Below are 22029 nucleotides of genomic sequence, written 5' to 3' on the forward strand. Positions count from 1 at the left end.
GTCCCGAATGAATGGGGTTCCCTGGGGGAGGGGGAGAGGGGACCCGAGGGAGGGGCGGCGCCACTCCCCTCCCTCGAGCCTCCTCCTTGCGACAACCGGGCTGGTGGTGCTGGGGGCGCACCTGGCCGGGCAGAAGCGAAGGACGGAGATCTGTGCAAGCGTACGTGTGCGCGTGTGAGAGCGCCCGCGTGTGTGCGCGTGCACCTGTGTCTGCGTGGGCGCCCGCGTGTGCATGTGTGAGCTCCCGCGTGTGTGTGGGCGTGCACCTGTGTCTGCGTGACTGCCTGTGTGTGCATGTGTGAGCTTCCGCGTGTGCATGTGTGAACGCCCACGTGTGTGTGTGCGCATGCACCTGTGTCTGTGTGGGCCCCCACCTGTGCATGTGTGAGCTCCCGCGTGTGCGTGTGTGGGCATGTACCTGTGTCTGCGTGGGCACCTGCGTGTGCATGTGTGAGCTCCCGCGTGTGCGTGTGTGGGCATGCACCTGTGTCTGCGTAGGTGCCCACGTGTGCATGTGTGAGCTCCCACGTGTGTGTGTGGGCGTGCAACTGTGTCTGCGTGAGTGCCTATGTGTGCATGTGTGAACACCCACGTGTGCATGTGTGGGCATGCACCTGTGTCTGCATGGGCACCTGCGTGTGTATGTGTGAGCTCCCGCGTGTGCATGTGTGAACACTCGCGTGTGTGTGTGGGCATACACCGGTGTCTGCGTGAACACCCAGGTGTGCATGTGTGAGCGCTCGTATGTGCGTGTGTGGGCGTGCACCGGTGTCTGCGTGAGCACCCGCGTGTGCATGTGTGCCAGCGCATGTGTTTAGTGGGTGCGGTGGAGCAGAAGGAAAGAAGGAAGAACCTAGAAGACAGAGATCTGGGAGGAGAGAGGCGGATGGGCTGCTGGTGACTCTGCTGCTGCCCATGCGGGTCCAGAGGCAGGAGACTCATGTGCCGCTCCCTGACCACCGCCCCCTACCCACGGTCCCATCCATCCCCACCCCAGCTGCCCCCTGCCCACCCCATCAGCCCTCCTCCCCGCCCCATCCACCCCCTGGTTGCCCTCTCCAGCCTGGTGACCTTGGGTGGGGAAGGAAAAGTGAGAAATGCTCCCTGGGCTCAAATAAGACCCCGGGGCCTGGGGCCTCCGGGCCCAGAGCCGCAGGAAAGTGAGCGCAGGCCCAGGCCAGGAGAGCAGCTGCCTTCGTCCCCTTAGGCTTCCTCCCTCCCTGCCTGAGGACACAGGATTGCCTGCCTCTTGGCCTCTCCTGGTCCTGGGAGCTGGGGCCAGGCTGCGCACCTGGGGCCCCTGCAGAGAGAGGCCTGCAGCCAGGGGAGGGGTGAGAGTGGGGTGGGGGACTGCTCCGAGGGCCAGCTCTCCGGGTTCAACACCCCTGCTGGGGCTGGGGCTCCAAGAGAGTGTCTCCTGTCTCCCCACAGGCCACCTGATCCAGTGTGTGGGACCCGCGTCCATGAGGCTGTAGGCTCCCTAGGGCAGTGACTGTGCCTGTCCCCTCTGCTGTTGCCTCAGCACCTAGCGTGCATGCTCTGTGAATGTTTATCGAGTGGACACTGTCAACAACAGGAAACTTGGTTCATTAAATTACAAGAAGACACAGGTTGTCACTGGCACTGCGGTGCATGGAGCCTGGCCTCTCCTGTAAGAGCAGCAACATGGCGGCCTCATGGAAGCTTGGTCTCCTGAGGGCAACCCCGGGGCTCCTGTTGCCTCCCAGGGCATTGCACACGCAGCCCCTTACCCAGGTTAGAGCACATAGGGTTCCTGCTGGGGTTTGCGCCCTGGACCCCCCTCCTCTCTCTCCATCGAGGGGTCAGCTGTTCATGTGGCTGCAATCAGCCCGAAGTAGGAAATCTCTAAGGCCCCTTAGGAGATTTAGCCTGTCTTCCTGCTCATCCATTACATGTTGATCTAATGGTTTAACACTCTGAGAAGAAAGTTCTTAATTCCTTAATTTCCTAGCTCCTGGGAGAAGCCTGGACTGTGTGGCTCTGGTGTGGACGACCTGCATCATACGCATTTACCGAGCCTGTGACGGGCTCCGTCCTGCGGTCGCCATTGCTCTTGGATTCAGTATAAAAACTATAGGATTTCTTCTGCCAAATCGGGGAGGCTGGGTGACTTTGAAGCAAAATGTAGGGTGGGAGATGTTTTGTAAGTCTTCTCACAGCCATGGGACCTGGGACCAGGAGACAGAAAAGCTGGGTGCAGTTCTTGGCCTAGATCTGAAAAATGAGAAACATGGATGTTGTCGTCCTGACTGGTTTTTGGAAAGGGAGGCGAGCCTTAACCTTTCCATATGCCCGAGTCTCCCTGACAACGCGCCCAACATTTGAGGACAGGGGATACAACTGAAGACACAACTGAAGCTCAGGGGCCTTGGCAGGTGCTGGGGGCATCTTTCAAGGCCTGAAAATCGATGTGGGGGTGCTCGAAAGCACTGGGAATTTGTGGGTGTTACCACCGTTCGTTAGAGGATGGAACCATTGCTTCTGTCCACCTGCACCGGCTTCTCTTACCTGTCTTCATGGAGCGAAGAGATGAATCACAATAAAAGTTTTCTTTTTAGAAGATGACACACAGGAAATTAGTTTTTTCTCCTATTTATAGAAATTCCATTTGCATTTATGAGGCTGGTAATGTCTCATAAATATTTCCTGCCAGATAAAATATTAATTAAAAGAGTTTGTTGAGTTATACTCTGAAGTCCTAACTAAAACTCTTCTAAGACAAATATTTGAAGTCTTTTTCTCTCATGTCAGGAGAGTTCCTTGTACATTAGTTGGGTATGTTAATAAGTCAACCTATCAACCACAGATGTGTGCCAAGTAATGAATATGAAATTGCAGTATTTAAGAATTGCAAAAGGTACGAGAATAGTGTAACAGATAATCTCGAAGCTGCCACTCAGTTTAAGAAAACAAGACACAACGTTGTGGACATTGTGAAATCACCCTGAATTTGGTGTTTTTCTTTCTCTCAATTTCTTATACTAAGACCACATGTGCGTGTGTGCATACACCCCCCCCATTCAATCAGTGAATATTGACCATGTATCAGGATGTTTGTACTCATAAACCATTTTGATTGAAGGCCTACTGTGTTTGAGATTTGGATGTTTACTTGGAGAAAAACTAGTATGTACGATGGCGGCTTTGATCTACAGGGCCTTACAATTTAATTGGGAGGGTCAGCCTGTGTGCAGGAAAAGTTAACAGACAAATTAACAACTTGGGTTTTGCTTCATAGGCGCTAATTGGATGGGATGATGGTGTAGGGTAGATGGCAATGCTCGCACAGCTTGGGGAGGAGGAGCTGAGGGATGGCTACACACACAGAAGGAGTATCTGGTGTGAGCCCTGAAGTAAGACTAGGATTTGAATAAATATGGGTGGAAGGGCTTATATATAGATCATTGAAAAAAGGTGTGGGGAGGCAAGACTCCCAGGTGTCAGGGACCTGACGGGAGGGATTGGTCCTGGCGGGAAGGGCAGGTGAAGCATAAGGACGGGATGGTGACAGTGACTGTAATGAACTGACTGCCTACTACGTGCTGAGCTCAGCTAAGTGCTCCACATCCCTAAATGTTTTAATCTTAATCCTTCATGAGGAAGGTTGTAGTATCTGCCATTTCTCAGATGAGGAAACTGAGGCACAGACAAACTGTCCTCTCACTGGCAGTCATTGATGGTGCTTTTCATGACTCAGTTTTGCTAGATTCCAAAACCATGCTCCTGACTGTTACGGGTGAATTGTGTCCCGACTACCCGCTCTAACTCCCCAGATTTGTTTGTTGGAGCCGTAACCTCTAGAACCTCAGGAAGTGATTCTATTTAGAGACAGTGTTTTAAAGAGATGATTAAGTTAAAATGAAGCTGTTGGGGCAGGCCCTGATCCAATCCGGCTGGTGTCTTTATAAGAGGAGGAGATTGGGACACAAGGAGAGGCACGGGTGGGGGTGAGGGGACAGGGCACACAGAGCAGAGGTCATGTGAGGACCCAGAGAGGAGCCAGCTGTCTGCAAGCTGAGGACTGCAGCCTCGGGAGAAACCAGCCCTGCTGACTCCTTGATCTTGGACTTCCAGCCTCAGGAATGATGAGGAGTAAATCAGTGTAAGCCACTTGGGGTGGGTGTGTGTTATTTTGTTCTGGTGGCCCAAGAACACAAACCACGCTGGGTGCAGCTCTGCCTCTCAGAAGGGCCTTGCAGCCCAAGCCAGGGCTGGGGGGACAAACTGTTGAAGATTTCTGAGTTGGGGAGACATGTGAAAGTCATTTTTGTGAAGATCTTCCTGGAGCCGTTTTGTGTATTATTCACCCATTTATTCACCCGTGAGGCCAGCGGTCTGAGCACCGCTCCTGGGGAGCCTGTAAGAAATCCTGAATTCCAGGCTCCACCCCAATCCTGCTTCATTTTAACAAAACCCCCAAGTAACACCTCGGCACGCTGAGGTTTGCGTGAGAACACAGGGTAGAAAACACAGCTGAGGAAGACTCAGCAGATCCAGTGCTTGGCAGCATGGGGGGAAGAAGGAGAAGAGGAGGGACACTGAGGGGCTGGCCCCAGGCTCCCCAGGGATACTGAGTCACACCCTGGCCCTGCCCCTTCCCTCCCCTGAAGCCCTGACCACGGGGTGGGTGCTGAGAGTTCCATTCCCCATCTCTCTCCTTTACCTACAATCGACAAATTTCTTGAGGGGGGTGGACCTTGTTTCTTTTTTTCTTTTTTTTAAATCCTTCCATTCCCGGTGTCTGACATCATGCCTTTTATTCCGCAAATGCTTGCTGAATGCATGCATGCCTCATGATGGGAATCAGGAAATCGGAGGGAGCAGGTGGCTGGGGAAGGAGACGTAGGCTTGGAGTGTAGACAGTGCATGCTAACTAAAGGCTGGACGAGTGTCCTGAAGGGGGTCGTTGGAGACGAGGAAGGAGCGGATGCCTGAGTTGAGGAGGGAGTCAGGGACAGAGGTGTGGATTTTGGACTGCCGCCTGTAGAAGGCTGGAACCCCTCAGCTAGTTTATGTGTCTGGAGGAGGGTGGAGAGGGAGAGAAGAGGCCAGAACTGGGGGCCATGCTCACATCTGGGGTGAGGGAGGAGGGGAGCATCTGTCCTGGTCTGGAACAGGACAGAATGGCTGGAGGGTAGCTCTGCAGGGGGGTGGGGATGGGGGGGGCACCACGCAGAAAGGATCAGGGTCAGGAAAACACTGTGGTCGGGTCGGCGAACCAGGTTCAGCCGTTAATAAAAGCTTTCCCTAGTAGAACTTCTCTCCGAAAGCCATCTGCCCAGAAGAGCGGAGGGTAAGAAGTGCGCGCCCGCGGTTCCTGCTGACCACAGATCCCGAAGGCTCCAGGAAAACAGACCTGAGGGGAAAAACACCATCGATCAGGCTATCAAGATGTCACTAGTAATTGCAGGACGTATTAAATAAGGCTTTCTTCATGCCTGATTTCCATGCCCACGGCTCTGCTTCCTGAGTCAATGAGCATCCCACCTGTCACTGGAGGATCCCAAATCCATTTCTCATCGGACCTCTTTGGTTTCTGACGTTAGCGCCCAAGGGAGCGTTCCTAAAACGAGCTGCCCGTTCCTGAATTTCCTCTCATTCCTGAGTCCAGGCCCGGGTGCCCAAGAGAGACATTTGCCACAATTGGCTGCACAGCTGATTTTATTGAATCAACATCTGTGCTCCGAGAAGGTGGGGCAGGCAATGGCGAGAAGACTCTGGATTTTGTCCAGAGCGCTGAGCTTTCGAATTATTGCACCACTGAGGGCAAATGATTTTTTTTTCCTTCCTTGTCCGTGAAGAGGGAAGATATTAGAAGATGACAGAAAATAAACAGCCATAATTCCTTCCTAGCTTTATTGATAAAATCTCATTCTGCTTTACGGAAAACTGCTTGGAGACGCTTGACCAGCAGGCCCTGCCCAGGCGGTGTCCACAAGGGGCCAACACCCCCATCTAGTGGTGGACAGAGATTTCTCACTCGGTAGAACGATTCGTCGTTTGTTCATTTTTCTCTTTTGTCTTTGTTTTATTAAAGAAAAAAATGCCTGCGTTCGAGGCCTCACGGTGCTCTGTTTAATAGGAAAACAGCCAGGCCTCCTCCCCAACCCCCAACCTCCAGACGCTCCGCCTTTTATCTCTGCTATTTTATCCCTGTTGGTTTTAACCACGCATCTCTAAGCAATACACCTGTAGTGATAGTTCTAGATACTTCTGTTTTAGAGACTCTCTAACTTCCCACCACTGAAGACGAACCGCCCAGCAGCATAGGTGGACCTTAGCTCCCCCTCGTCCTCCACCCCCACTACTTCTGTCCTCCTTTCTCATTTCCCGTTCCCCCAGTGGAGTTTTGTCAGAATTTCTATCAGATCGTCTTGTGTTAATACCAAAATGTCTATAAAATTCTGAATGGAGCATAGCTCATCTGTGCAGTTAACCAGGGTACCTTTTCTGTCATGCACAACTTTTGGGTTTCCCTGGAATCAATAACACTCTTGGTTTTCTTTGCTTTGTTGCCTCTACTCTTATCACCAGCCTCAACAACACCTTTCCACCTACAGTTTCAAGGTCTTCTTAAGATGGCCAAGAAAAAAAATTAATTAATTAAAATAATTTTATTTATTTGTTTGTTTGTTTATTATTTTTAACTTTAAAAAAATTTTTAAAAAAGATGTCCAGATACATAGGTGTTCTATTGATTCCATCTCTTGGGGGAGTCTGCTCCTGAGCTTTCTACTCCCTTCAGTCTTCTTGGATTGCCCTCTCAACCGTGGACATGGCTGGCCTCCAGGCGTCTCTCATCCCTTCCCCTCTCTCTTACTGCCTCCCATTTCCTATGTCTCCTGTATGCTTCTTTCTTGGTTCACTCCCTCACTCTGAGGAACACATTCTATAGTTCCTGTCTGGGAAAGATAGCCTGCCAGGTTAAATTTTTTTGAGACTTTGCATGTCTGAAATATCTCTGTTCTACTGGATTGGCACCTTGGCCAGGTATGACATTGTAGATCACAGATCATTTTCCTTCAGAACGCTACAGGGAGGTCTTAACATTTCTACCCATCTTTTTGATGATGTTGAAATATCCAAACCTAGTTTCATTCCTGAAATTTTTATTATCCTCCTTTTCCTTTCTGAAAATGAGCAGGATCTCCCCTTTGCCTGTAGTGAAGTGTCCCAACGATGTGACCCAGTGTGGGACTATCCACCCATCGTGCTGCACGGTAGCTAGACCAGCCCATCATTGCCTTCCATTCTGAAAAACTTTCTTGCAATGCTTCTTTGATGATTTCTTTCTTCCTGTTTTCTCCATTCTCTCATTCTGGAACGCCTATCACTTACATGTTGGACCTCAAAACCTCTCATTGTCTTATCGTTTCTCTCCCAATTTCATCTCTTTGTGGTTTTGCTCTTTGTTCTGGAATATTCCCTCTACTTTTTCTTTCAAACTTTCCATTGAGATTTTGGGTTTTGCTATCATATTTTAATTTCCAACAGCTCCATTTTTTTTCTAAGGTTCATTTTGGGGGAGGGTAGCATTCTTTCTATTTAAAGCTTTTTTCTCCCTGCCCAGTCCCTGTTTTCATCAAGAGGCTTTTGCATGTCTGTTTGTTTTAAGTCCTCAGCTATTAGGTAATCTTCTAAGAGGAAGCTCTGGGCCAGAGGATGGTGTTGACAAACTCGGGCTGGGCCATTTCATTGCAGGAACCCCTGACAGCAGTTTTGTCTTGGGTGGGGGGAGTAGTCAGATTTTTCAGGAGCAGCTCTTTCAGTCTCTTGTGTGGAGGGTCAGATCCTGGCTGTCAGCCTCTGAAATCAAGCGGGGAAAGAGAATTGGGGATTATCTACTATGGATATTTTTACTTAGTTCTTCTTTATTCAGGGCATGATAAACCCATCCTTAATGGTGCTGTGGGTCCCTCTGTCCAGGGGCCCTTTGCTTTATCATCTCCAGGAATAGATCTCCAGCCCAGTGGCAAGGGAGGACCAGGAGAAGTTTTTTGTTTTTTGGGTTCTTTTTGTTTTGTTTTGTTTTGCCTGGGCTGAGCCAGGGAGGGCATTTGGAACTCCAACTACTATGCTCCCTAAAGAGACTCAACAAATCATCTTTCTTTGAGCTGCTTCGCTCACCCCCTCTCCAACTTCCAGAGGTAGACTGTTATAGATAGCTAAATCTTTTAGGATTCTGAGTATACACTTGCTGGCTCCTGTGTTGTTGTTGTTTTTTTCCTACACAAGCATAGGACACATGTGTTTTCTGGTTTCGACAATGTTGTTGTCACTGTGTCTTGTCCAGCTCTTCCTCTCTTTGACAGTTAATGCTTTTCCTAAAACTGTTACTTTATTAGGATTTCAAATGAGAGCAAAAGTAGAAGCATTTCTTTAATTCACGCTCTCCATACTCAAGTCATCCATTCATTTTTAATCATCCATTCTACAGACATTTGCTGACCTCTTGCTGTGCAGTAGGTTCTGGAGGTGCAGTGATGAATGAGGTTATATTTCCTGCCTGCAGAGATGCCTACCGTCATGGTAGCAAGTAAATAATAAATAGTTATACAAGCATACAGAGTGAGAGAACACATGGCTAATGGTGATCGCTGGGTGTCTCCTGTGAGGCCAAGTCCTCCTCGAGGAGGACAGGTCTCTCTCTCCCAAGAGACCCTGAAAGGCAGCAGAGCTCAGTACATTTGCCAAGGTCCTTGCAAATTCATTTACCTCATTTTAAGCCTAGCCATCTCCCAAGAGCACCCATTAAAATCTACCTTCCTAATGTCTAGACGAAAATGCTAACTTATTTATTCATAGTGAACATCATACCTGTGCTGGGAACTAGAACTCACACCATGGCCCGGTCGATGAATTTACAGGGAGAGACCTAAACAGGAAGTCATATCATGATTAGAACATTGCTGAGTGAACCTGGAATCCAGCAAAGGGCATTAGTTGTAGGTAGACTGATTATGAGTTTTGGCTATTGAACAAGAAGGAAGGTCATAGTCAATGGGCTGGAATATTGAAGTCTGCTGAATGAGGCTTGCCCTTCCCTAGAAAGTACCTGATTCACAGTGTGATTTTCTTCACATACTTTGGTTTTCTCTTTGCATGGAGACGCAAAGGGGTTCAGCTTTGTCTAGAGCGGGTTCAGACTCTCTTCTCCCTGCATTCCACCCTCTCCCTGCCCAGAACTGTTCGCTCCTCCCTGACATTCCAACAATGTTGAGATTTTTATTGGGTCATGGGACATGGTCACTTGCTAGATGGTGGGTTCTGCACGAGCTGTCCTACATCTCTCTGATAGTGGGCGCACCTGGTGGGGATTGAAAAAAACATATGAAGTGTCTGTCAAGCTCTACAGGGCCACAGAAAAGGACCACCCTGCCTCCTTTTGTAGTAACATTGGAAAATACTTACTGGGCAGTTGTTCCCAGAGAATAAGCTCCCCCTTATCTCAAGAGAACCTGATGATCATTTGCCCCAGTGTTTTCATAAAGGAAGAAACCAAGCCCTACAGCAATTGGTGAGAGGGGCTGGGAGGGCTCTTTCTCCTCTGCTGAGGATCTGTAGGTCAAGACAGGAGTGGGTCCAGGGATGGGCGCACACCGCCTCTGCCTAATGAGCCAGGGAGGATGGGTGAGGTCAGGAGGAAAGGGGTGGGGTTGCACAAATAAAGGTGGAGAACAAGAATTGCCTGTGCTCATATCATTTCTGTTCCAGAACACCAGGGCAGCTCGGGTCATGAGGACAAGAATGTTGATCTGACCCAGGATCATGAGGCCAGGGTCATCACTCGCCCTTCTCTGCAGTTACTTTCCCTTGTTTAAATGACCACATAGCATAATGGTCACAAGAGTGTTTTGCAAAGGATAAGCCAGATAAAGGGAAGCTACCATGATGATAGTTTTATAAATTGATGCCAAGAGCCTTTCAGGGAGGAGAGTTCATTGCTGGGATTTTTTGCCTGAGGGTAAGACCAGCCCTACATCATGCTACCCAAGCCTAGGCCAGGCCCTATTTGTGTTCTCCAATCCCCAAAGAGCATGTCAGCCACTTGCCATCTCCATTCCCACAGCCCCTGCATTCCCCGGGGCCTCTGGAATCAGCTGTCTCCACCTTCATGTCCCAGTGGGAGACAGCATGGCATGGCCTTCGCTGGGCATTGGTAGAGGACTTAGAACTAAAACCAGGATTTCCTAATATCCCGGTCATATATGATCTTAGTATTACACATAATAATAATAATAATAATAATAATAATAATAATAATAATAGTCAGCAACATTTATCTCGCACTTAGCAATAATAAGGAATGTCCACACAGTGTTGTGTAAGGCGATTAGAATTTGTCCCATTTTCAAAAGAAAAAGCTGAGACTCAAGGGTTACATAACGTCGTACTGCTCTGAAGTGGCAAAGGCAGACCTCAAACCCAGACTCCCTGACTCCAAGCTCATGTTTTTCATATGACCCAAGCTCCCTGAGGGTGTCACCCTGAAATCTAGGGTCCTGTATCCTAATGCACATGTCCTCCCCTTGAATGAGATCCTCATTAATTTCACCCAAAGTCGGAGTGGGGCCAAGCAATAGCAGGGATCTGGCTGGAAGGACACTGAGACCTACTCTTTGGAGTCCAAGTTGTTAGATATCTTTGGAGGGCCTGGGGTTCATGGTCCTGGGGGCACTGAAGACTGATCCAGGCCATTAGTGGGCAGACCTTGAGCAACGTGGTGACGGCTGGGCCGGTCACCGTGGTAGGGAAGGACTGTTCACATCAACTACTGTGGTGGAAAAGGCAGCAACTTCAAGGTCACTAGACTGGCGCAGGATACTTGTGCTTCATCATTGCAGAAAAGTTGGCAATTTCCAGAGCCAAGGTTTGTGTGCCTGAGTTCAGAAGCTGACCCTCATTGCTATGGGAGCCTGGGAAAAGCGCCTGCCGGGTACCTGCGCAAGGGGAATTTGCTACCTGCCCACCGCTCCCCTGTTTCCCTGAGCGGTCAGTGAGCACAGAGGTGACCGGGTGAGAATGCATGAACGTATTTATATCGACTCCTGATTTTATGGGGACACGTGGGAGCAACCAAGAATCTAGAATGAAGTATCTGAGACCCTTCCAGCAAAGGCTGGTGTTGCTGCAACACAGAGGCCCTTCCCTCCAGCTTTTCCAACGTTTCTGGCATGATTCTGGTCCTCCGCCCTGCCCTGTCCTGGCCCCAGATCTGCCCCTCAAACAGACACGTATAAGAGGCAAGGCCATCCTCCAACCCTTCCTTCCGTGGTCAGCTGCCCTAGCTTGAATTGCACGCTCTATAGGGTTCTGGAAGGTCTGTGCATGTCTGCAGGAGTGGTGAGGGTGGTCCTCCAAGAGTCTACTGGCTGCCACGGAGATTGTAGCCCTAAGGGAAGCACGTTGGCCCTTGGCGGGACCACGTCACCAAGTAGCCACCCTTGGTCTTCGGAGGGGAGGCATGACCCCGAGTGCCGCTGAGGGTGGGGCACTCCACGTTGTCCTCAGCTCAGGCCCCGTGGGTGTGTGTCTTGGTCCTGGTGTGGCTGCCTTGGTAACTTTCCATTAAACCGAACCCCTCTGCAGGATGGAATGTGCCTCTTCTGCTCACTTTGCCATAGCGTGCGTGGCAAGGTATGGGGAGGCCCATGTGTCAGGGTGGCCCCAGTGGAAGGGAGGCATGGGGTGCTCTGTCAAGATGACATCACTGCTGGGGGAGCTGGCAGGGCAGCAGAAGAAGAAAACTGTAGCATGGCACATGCAGCTTGTGCCTGACCTTGAGCACACTCGCTGGCAAGTTCTGGAAGGTTCCTTTTGGAGGCTGGTAGTGCTTCGCAGGGGAGCAGGTGCCCTACTTTTGCAGGCTGTACAAGGCAAAGGAAAGAGAAGACTCAGTTTCAATCATTGTTTGGACAAGGTATGAGGCTCTGGAGCTCTGGAGCTTGAGGAACTCCGCAGGACCCAACGATGACCCAGACAAAGAACCTCCCTAGGGAGGGAGAGAGCTGTGCTCATGGAAAAAAGGGGCAAAGACAAAAAAAAAAAGTGTTAGCCAGAGACAACAAGAGGTAAGGGAGAAAGACATATCTGCTGCCTTAAAGTCTGAGATTCTTCTGGAGAAGCCCAGGGAGGCCGACTTCGGGAGGCCCCTCCGGCTTCCCCTCCGCTGGGGAGGAGGTGAGGTTACACCCGCAGCTGAGTCTTCAGAATGCAAAGCAGGATCTCTGTGGTGCAGCTGCCCCGGGGGCTCCCGGGCTGGCTCCCGGCCCTATTTGTATTCCTCTCCTCAGTCCACCAGACATCCTCTTGGTCCCAGGGCTAAAGTGACCTATATTATTTCGTCCTTTCCCAAGGAGGCTTTTTTTTAATGTATTTATTTTTATGTGTGTTTATATATAGTAAGCGACCCCCGGTTTTGTCTTTGCTTGTTTTGCAGTAGTTCTCAGATTATAATAAAAGGAAAAAAAAAGTTTCAAAAAGAAGAGAAATGTAAAAGACATTTTAAAAACAAAGGAAGAGGAGACTCGAGAACCTGGGTGTGTAATTTCGCTATCAAGCCCCGGGCGCTCCCTCAGGCTCAGGGGAGAGAGTTTCTGGGCTCCTCCTAGAGGTTTACCAAGTGCCCTGCTTGGCCTCTGGAGGCTCAAAGACCACGAAACATATTGAGGGAGTATTTTGTCGTTGCGATTTGCTTAATATTTATGCCTCCATAGCACAGTGGAGTTAGGATCTTGGATTTGAGTCCCACTTCCTTTACTTACCATTTGTGTGGTCAACTAAAAACAAGCCATTCAACGGCTGGCAGGGGGCTGTATGGGTTATTTAGCATTTGTAAACAACACAAAACAAAACAAAAGTCACCTCCAGCTCAGCAGCCAATCATCCTATGAGATCTAAGGAGGTATTAATAAGAGCATGAAGCATTCTAACATGAAGGAGGTGATGGTCCATTCCACTTGGGCTGGCTGGAGCGCCCCTCTGGAGCACTGGGCTCCCGGGACCATGGTTTTAGGAAGACGATAGGCAGGCTGGAGTGTTTGCGTGGATGTCACTGAGGGGAGAAAGCATGGGAAACGCGGGCAGGCCAGGGTCCCTTTCACTGTTGTGAGGGTGGGGGGGGGGTGTTTGGGAATCTGCCTGGCAAGATGGGGGTGCAACCAACGCTTTTCAGATTGCTGGTCTGGGATCTAGAGATGGGAAATACTGGAAGGGCCAAGTTCACAGAGCAGGCGTCTCAAGCCCGGGTGCAACCGCCAAGCCCGGGAGCTTTGGGGGCAGGCCGTGCAAGGAAGGCCCTGCAGGGACGGCGCTTGCTAGGCCTCTGTCCTCACTCCTAAAATGGGGCTAGAAAGGAACATCTCTGCATCCTTTACGGAGACGCAGAAGAGAGAGGAGAGCAAAGCGCCTCCACTAGGGGCAGGAAGGAGGTCTCTCTCCCCCTCAGGCCTCAGCAGGGTCCCGCGGTGCCTCTGGTGGGTACAGGCTGGAAGAGAGCAGGCCCCGGGGCCGAGCGGGCCGAGGTGGACCAGGAGGCCTACAGGCCGCAGGCGCCTGAGAACCCGTCCAGGGCCTTGGGGAGGCTTCCATTCTCGGCAACGACCTGGAGACCTGGAATCCGGTCACGCTCGTTGCCCGGAGTCTACCTGGAGCAAACAGCCGACAGCCACGTTCCATTTACCTCAAAGGGCCGGGGGAGGGGAAATAACTGGTGCTGTTGAGGACGGAGGCAGCCCTTCCTGGGGGAACTGAGTGGAGCCTCTGTCTCTGGAGCTTCTCTGCGCCGCGGGAAGGCCTCGGGGCACTGCTGCAGGCTGGCGTCTTTTTCTAGAAAGCCTGGCAGAAAGAGGCACGGGGCCAAGTGTGCAGCCTCCTGGCACCTTCTCCTCCTTGTTTAATGGCGCCTTCTGAAGGGCGCGACCGGCAGGGCCATAACTCGCGGGCTGCGGGGCCTTGTGCGAGGGGCCGGGCCTGCCGGGTGTGCCCCCGGCAACGTCGCAGGGGAGGAAACATCTCACACTTGCGGGAAGCGCGCAGAGTTGTCGGGATTGGTGGTGATACCCATAAACACAAGATTCTGAGAGGAACATGGCAAAATTCCTCAAGAGACAGAAGATATAAAACAAAGAAAAGCTGCAAGCGTCATGGTCCATCATGCTGGCCTTGCAGGTGTCTGTCTCCTCCCTCAAGGCCGCATCGGTCACGCGGTAGGAAGTGGACACGAGCAGGTTGTCCTTCCGCCATCTTGTCCCTGGTTCATCTACCAGCGCATCTTCTCTTGAACAACCTTCCTCCCCTGAATATTCTACAGGCCCCAACCTACCTTTGCTCTCCAGCCTCCAAACTATTTCTCCTTCATCCACTCACCACGTTCCACGACCCTCCCCCGGTGAAATTCTACTTCTCCAGTAGCACCCAGGCCAAACACCGCCATCTCAATGGAGCGTCCCCAAGTAACCTTCTCTGTATTCATAGCACTTTCCATGTGCTGCGCCTCCTGTGTTTGTGACTGTCCTCTCCACCCCAGATGTCAAACTCTTGAGGGCCAGGGTCATGTTTTATTCATCTCTGTAGCTCCCCAAGTGCCTGGCGCTGTGCCTTTCACGCAGTAAGGCCCTCGACTCAGCTTTTAGTGGATTAAATGGAATCACCACCAAAATCCTCGCTTCACTCAATCCTATTTCTTTTCTTAAAAAGCCCCTTGACCTGGAATTTCTTACAGAGCGATATGCTTTCATCTTCAAGGGCCGTGGGTGTTTCAGAGGAAAAGCATTTCGTCTCCCGCAGATGGCCTTCTCGAAACCTCTCGGTCGTGAGACCCGCCCAGAAATGCTCTTTCCTTTTTGTTAGCTCCGTGGGATTATCTCCTCCTCCGTGGCAGGCGTGTTCCGATTTGACCGCCACTCTTCCACCAGACACGGATTCTCAAGAGAATCAAAGCCTGAAGATGAAAGAACATATTCCATCAAAGAGCCCCTGTGTCCGTCCGGTCCCCATCAAGTCCTGGGAGCCCTACCTCACCACCTGGATAGGGCGGAGGTGGCCGGGGACACGGGAAATCCCCTCCCTTACGTACAGATGACAGACCACCTGTGGTCTAGGTGAGTGAAGATCCCATCTTGGTCTCACTGTGTTCAACTGCAACACGTCGACATGCTTGTTTGGCAAAGAGCACAAGATTTTGGTGACAGAGCCATGTATCAGGAAGTCTCGAGCCACACGCTGCTGGGCTCTTTTGCCTGGCTCTGGGACACGTGGGGTGGCCCCAGGGTGTGGTCCATATGACCAAACAAGCTCCCCCTCCCAGAATCAGAGTCAAGGTGGGGAAACTATGCCCCCCCCCAAAAAAAAATCACCACCACACGGCCCAAAGCCCGAGCACCAGCCTTGGACGTGTCTTCCTGAGAAGGGCCCTGTCCTGGGACACACGCTAGGGGGTGGGGGGAGAGGACGTAAGGACAGGCTCACAGTGACGGTGACCTTAGCCTTCACCTGCCTTTCCTTCCACCCGGAAGGACACGCTGAGTGGAAATACCCCAAGTCACTCAGTGTTTGCTGTTCCAAGTCACTGGCAGCTCTTGCAGCGCTGGGAAAAGGCATTCATTGAATATTTACCTCCTTCTTTCTTTCTTTTTTTTTTTTTTAAAGATTTTATTCATTTATTCATGAGAAACAGAGAGAGAGAGAGAGTGAGAGTGAGAGAGAGGCAGAGACACAGGCAAGAGAGAGAAGCAGGCTCCATGCAGGGAACCTGATGCAGGACTCGATCCCGGGACCCCAGGATCACGCCCTGAGTCAAAGGCAGATGCTCAACCGCTGAGCCACTCAGGGATCCCTACTTCCTTCTTTATTTATTTATTTATTTATTTATTTATTTATTTATTTATTTCTAAATAAAGAATTTGTACTGTATCAATTTTCCTTATTTGACATCACCTACTGACTCCCTAATCTGGGAGGTGAGGACTTAGGCCTCCGTTGGGGAAGCGCTCCCGTTTCCGCTCCTTCCTTGCCTCCACTCCCTCCCACGTTTATGACAAAAATTTTATTAGCTCAATGCCCAGTGTTTACATCACTACGATTCCCTGAATGCTGTTCACAGCTGAGCCAAGTGGTGTATTCTAAATACACTTTCTCTTTTTCATAAATGTCTGTATTTAGTGGCGCTAACAATTTTCACATTTGCCTCGTTCTTTGAGTGTCTATTACTCGTTCATCGTGCAAATCCCCCTCAGAACCACGAAACCCTCTTATATACCTTGCGTGACTCTGTTTTCCCGGAGAGGCTGACCTGGCTGTCCCTGAGGCCGCTGGACAGATGTCCTCCAGGGTGGTCCCTCACCTCGTCCGGGCTCGCCTCTTCCAATCACCCACGCTGGGTCCCTACATCTGGGATTTCTCATCTCTGTCTGTCTCTCTTTCTCTCTCTCGGGGTGTCTGCCCTCTGTTTTGGCAAATGCATCCTCCACTAATTTCCTGGAGCACAGTCCCTGAGAAGTAACGTTTTTCCAGTTTTTTCTTCTTCCTGGAACTTTTGTGGGCTAGTTTGGGTCCTCCAAGAAGCAAGTTGCCGGGACAGCGGTGACCGTGCAAGGAAGATGCCCCCTTGAGGGGACGTGGGGAGGGCAGCAGGGGAGGTGCAGGGTGGATGGGCCCCTGGTGCAGGAGACAGGAAGGGAAGGTTGGAGGGGTCACGTCGCAGACCACTGTCCTGAGCGACAGCCGCCGTCGGAGGAGTCCCACCCGTGCCTGGACCAACCTGCCTTGGTGGCTGGAAGCGGCCCGAGCAACGACAGTAATGGGTCCCAGCAGGTGCAGGGCAGTCCTCAGCGGCTGTGGGGCTGGAGTCGGAGGTCAGCTGGGCATGTTCTCTGGCTGCCACGTCGTCTCACGAGGATGCCAAGTCGCCTACACTGACCCTGTACTTTTCTAGTCTTTCCCTTCCTATCCTCGACCCTTAAAAAAGAATCCTGACAAGCGTTTTCAGTTGTGTTTTCCAATTATTTTACCTCATCTGATATTTTTAATTCCTAAATGTTCTGTCTTTTATGGGGGGGGGGATCCTTTTTCTAGCTTCCTGTTCATTTTTTTCTGTTCATTTTTTAAAATATTTTTAGATCATTTTTTACATAAGTTTATTAGTATAAGACACCATGATGACTCACAAGGAAAAAAACCCCCATGTTTCCTATTAAACTGTGACACGATATTTTCTTAGAATGTTTACCATATGCTTTATTGAAATCGTTGTTAAAGATTTTTTTTTGTTACAGGTGTTTTACCATTCGTCATAGTGGTGTATATTTTAAAACCGGTGAGATGAATTGCTCAATACATTTCTTTTTTTTTTAGATTTTATTTATTTATTCATGAGAGACACACAAAAAAGGCAGAGACACAGGCAGAGGGAGAAGCAGGCTCCCTGCAGGGAGGCCTGATTCGGGACTCGATCCCAGGGCCCCGGGATCACGCTCTGAGCCGAAGGCAGATGCTCAGCCACTGAGCCACCCAGGTGCTCCTGCTTAACATATTTCTAAAGAAATTTCCCATTTGGAGTGCAGCTTTTCTGCGTCCCTTTGACGTCCAGAGTTGTTGAGTCCTCTTTCTGTGTTTTGTCACGAGATAGGTCCTCTGCGCCATCAGGAGCACTGGCGGTGCAACATGTCTTTAAAAAGTGCTCCGCTGTAGTCTCTGGGATTTTTTCATCGGCTCCTGACACCTGTCCTGCATCATTTGCTGCGGGCGCATCCTCGTGTGACACACAATAGTCCAAAGATCTAGCTTCCTGTCCTTGCTCATGTCTGCACTGTAGTCCTTTCTCTCTGCATCTAAGTGTGGGTTTTAGCCGTTTATTTTGCTCTCTGCTCCCTCTCTCCCCAGGTACCCTTTCTGTTTTGTCTTGATCCTTCTCTTTCATGTTAGAGCCATCCCTCAAATGTCTGATGACCTGTGGCTGCCTATTGACATTTAAGAGAGGTGCCAACAAGCTCAAAGCTGCAAGGGAGAGGGGCTGGGTTAGCTACTGCCGCTTGGGTGACCCCCGGGGGTCAATCCTGGAGGTCTTACCGCTCAGCCCATTGTGTTTTCCAACAGAGAGAGAGAGACAAGTGTGCGCTTCTCCTGTGTGGGGACCGACAGGGGCCTGGGTGCTCAGAGGGAGGAGCGGGGCAGGGGTCTCCCAGGCAGGAAGGCCCATTTCCACGCCACCCCCTTGCTGCTTTCAGTTCAGCGTTTCACCCCTGCCCTCAGCTACATTCGAAGAACCCAAATCCTCATGCTCTGCTTTTCTCCACGGTCACCTTCAAAGCCCAGGCTGGGGACGCTGCTTTCTGCAGGCACAGCCTCCCACAGCAGCGCTGCCTTGGGGCCGCCGGGCCCCCACCCCCGGGGGCTGAGACCTTGCAGCTGGCTCCCCCAGCCGCCACTTGGGTTGCCCTCTTCATTTGCTCTCCAGCTTCCTGAGTTTTGTCAAAATCCCTTGACTGTCGCCTTTCCCATTCTCTTTGTATTTGTGGATTTTTTTTACCTCTTCAAACTCCTTGCCTCTCGTTTTCATGGCGTTCCGGTGGGAGCAAAAATGAACATGGACCTACCATATTTTCATCGCAAAATTCTTTTTAATTTCTTTTCCAGATTCCCCAAATGAGGAGGTCAGGGCTGAAAGGGTACAGTTAGAACTGCTTTTTTCTTTTCTTTTGAAAAGAAATACAGTTGAAGTACAGTTGACATATGATATTATGTTAATTTCAGGGGGTCTAATAAGACCTGCTCTTTCTTTTTTAAAGATTTTATGTATTTATTCATGAGAGACACACACAGAGAGAGAGGCAGAGACACAGGCAGAGGGAGAAGCAGGCTCCCTGTGGGGACCCCGATGTGGGACTCGATCCTGGGACGCCAGGATCACGCCCTGAGCCAAAGGAAGATGCTCAACCACTGAGCTACCCAGCCACCCAAGACCTGCTGTCTCACTAACTAGAGTGGAGGCAGGACAATGACCCAAACCCGTTTCCTCACCTGCGGACATTGGGCCCACCCGGGAGATGATCACCTCAGTGAGGTGATGGCTGGGAAGAGCTGATGCATCCGAGGGGGGCCTGAATTTACACCCCAGCTTGGTCACATGCCAAATGAGCACCTGGAGATGGGAGTGTCCGCTGGTCCATGAGTACACGGTTTACAGTAATGCCTAATCCGAAGGCTGTTAGGAGAACTGAGCTGCTGTGGGCGAAGCCCCCACGCAGACAGGATGCTCAGCTCACAGTGGGTCCTCCCCTTCCTCTGTTCAGACCAGGAAGGCCTCGCCTTAGTACTGCTGCTGTGACGTGCGCCTCGCACCCCGATTGTCCAGGCGAGCCCCAGAGCCCAGGACCTGGTCTTGCCCGACACCTGCCCCGCGGCCCAGGCTGCCACTTGCCTCTTGGACGTTGTCAGGTGCTATACCCTTGCGGTGGGAATGGGATGCCGCGCTTTCCCCTAGGTCAGACAGGCATGTCTAGAGACCAGTTATCTACCCAAATGGCTCCTGTTGGGATATTAGTCACAAGTAAGAATATCTTTGAAATGTTCCAGATTTCTTTAAAAAAAAAAAAAAAGAAAAAGAAAAAGAAAAAAGAAAAAAGTAAACCATTGCACTGACTCTGGGCCCCGGCCCAGGCGCGGAGGCAGGGAGGCTCCGGGTGGAGAGGCCAACTTGTTGGTGAAGGCTGCAGGCCAGGGCCAAGGCAAAGGGCCAGGCGCTAGCTGGGGGCCACCGTGGGGCTGGAGCCAGATGGCTGAGGACTTTTTGGGTGCGCAGAGCAGGAAGGAGCGACGGGATTCCTCCCAGACGGTGGGCGGGGGGCAGACTGAGGACAGGCACCTCGTGGCAGGTGCCGCGCTCCAGGGGTCAGACATCCTCCCTCGCATCTCATAACCAAGACTCGTGGAAATGGAAGAAGCATCAGCCCTCCCCTCTCTGTTGCCTAGCAACGGCCTCCTTCTCCTTCCCCTGGGTCCCCAGAGGCCTTCTCTCCGGTGGGGGATGGAGGTGAGATAATTACCTGGTCTGCATGACACGTTCTGGCTGCTTCGTGCAGGAAGTACTTGCCGTGCAAATGAATAAGGCACTTAGGAAACCATTTATTTTCCTCATTTGGGATTTGCTCTGCACTGTCATCAGGAATTAATGTTTACTTTTGAGAGGTGCCTGTTTGCATGTGTGGGTATTTCCAGTCGTCTGGTGGGTAATTGGGGGATTAAAAGGCATACCCACGGCTCACACTTGGACTCGGGATGTCAGCCCCTGCCCTGGAATTTGGATCAGAGAAGCCCTTTTCTTGAATTGTCCTGTGCCACCCCAGTGTCTCTGAGAGTCAGGGCCACCTGAGAGCTCCCATCCTGGCCAAAAAGCAGGTGCCAGCCCAGGGCTTGGGAGGAGAGGCACCAAGATAGGATTGATGGTGCAAAGATTTTATTTGGGGAAACACGTAGGTGAGAGAAAATAGAGAAGGTTCCGGGAGAGCCATGGGATGAGACTCAAGGTTGATTCTGAGTGACAGAGACATGGAGGCAGTGCTGAAGCCTCCTAGCCTGCCCTGGAGTTTCGGGAAGGTACAGAAATTCTCCAGCTAAACTGTTGCCGGGGGAGCCAGCCTCCCCTGCCAGCAGCGGCCTTCCCGGGTGGGCCCTGTGCTCTTTCACTCGGACTCGGGCACCCCCTCTCCCTGTCCTTGGACGTCTGCAAGATGCTATCTCACGGCCCCCACAGCCAGACTTGAGGAAGTGCACTGCTGGGGGCGGGGTGCGAACCGGGTGTGGGGAGGTTATCCTGCCAGTGGGGTCAGGATACCCGGAAAGGCAGGTAGAGGACCACACAGCTGAGGGTTGAGAAAGGAGGTACTTTTGGAGAAAAAGGAGAACCTAGGGACAGAGGAGCAAGGGTGGGAACTGGCGTGCCCACGGGAGACCTCCCGTGAAGGGGGAAAGGCACATCTAGCCCTGGCTTTGAATCTCTCCTCTTGTTCCTTTCCCATGGTCTTGCTCCCAGGAGAGGCCGCTTACGGTCAAACTTCACACGGGAAATGCGACTGTAAGCTGCTTTACTGACACCTACTGTATTCTTCTCTGTTTACTGTAACACCTGATTGTATTTACAAGTGTTTGGAAAGAACATTTCCTTTTTCCACGTGATTATGCATTCATTTCCATTTTATCCTCCCTGTGCAAAATCACTAAGTATGAACTCTGTTGTGTAATTGAGGGGGTGGGGGCAGCACCACTGACAGGTGGCCTCCCAACCACGGGGCCGCTCTCCAGTTTCTTCTGTTCTTTTAATCGCTGAGCCTCCAGTAAAAGCCTGAAACCTCACACCACATTGTGTGGTGTTGACTGAAGAAGAAGGGGGCAGGCGGTGAAGGGATGTGTGGCCTGCCCACATCGTGCACCATCCACCCTCCCAACCACTCCATGGAAACAAAGCGACAGCTCATCAAGGAGACTGTTCTCAGATGCTCCAGGGGTGGGGTGGGGTGGTGGTGACCAGCAGGAAAGTCCACGGAGGACACCGTGACAGGGAGGAACTCTGAGAGAGCATCTCTGATTGTAAGACCTCCTCTCCCTCAGGACAGACTAGAGGGAGGCAAGCCCTAGGGTTGGGGGTAGGAAGGCAGACAGAAAGGTGATGCTTGGGGTATGTTGGTTTTCATGAGTGTTTACTCAATGTCAAGTGCTTCACATACATGACCTCACTCCCCACCACAGACCTCAGAGGGTGAGCATCTAGGAGTTTGTCCCCAGGTGACACAGTCGGTAGAGCATGGGTGTTGCTCCCTGTCTGTCCTGTAAAGTCCCTGCTACAAAGCTCTACATAGTGCCGGGACCAGGGAGATGGATGAATGGTCAAGAGAAGGTCAGGGCAGCCTGACCTTTTGTGGTCACTCAGTGAGTCACAGGGCAGGAAAATTTTGGAGGGGCTCCTTGGGGACCCCAATTCCCACACCTGGAGGCACCTAGCCTGTGTGCACTCAA

Source organism: Canis lupus, chromosome 5 (genome assembly GCF_003254725.2).
Source record: "Canis lupus dingo isolate Sandy chromosome 5, ASM325472v2, whole genome shotgun sequence".
Lineage (NCBI taxonomy): Eukaryota > Metazoa > Chordata > Mammalia > Carnivora > Canidae > Canis > Canis lupus.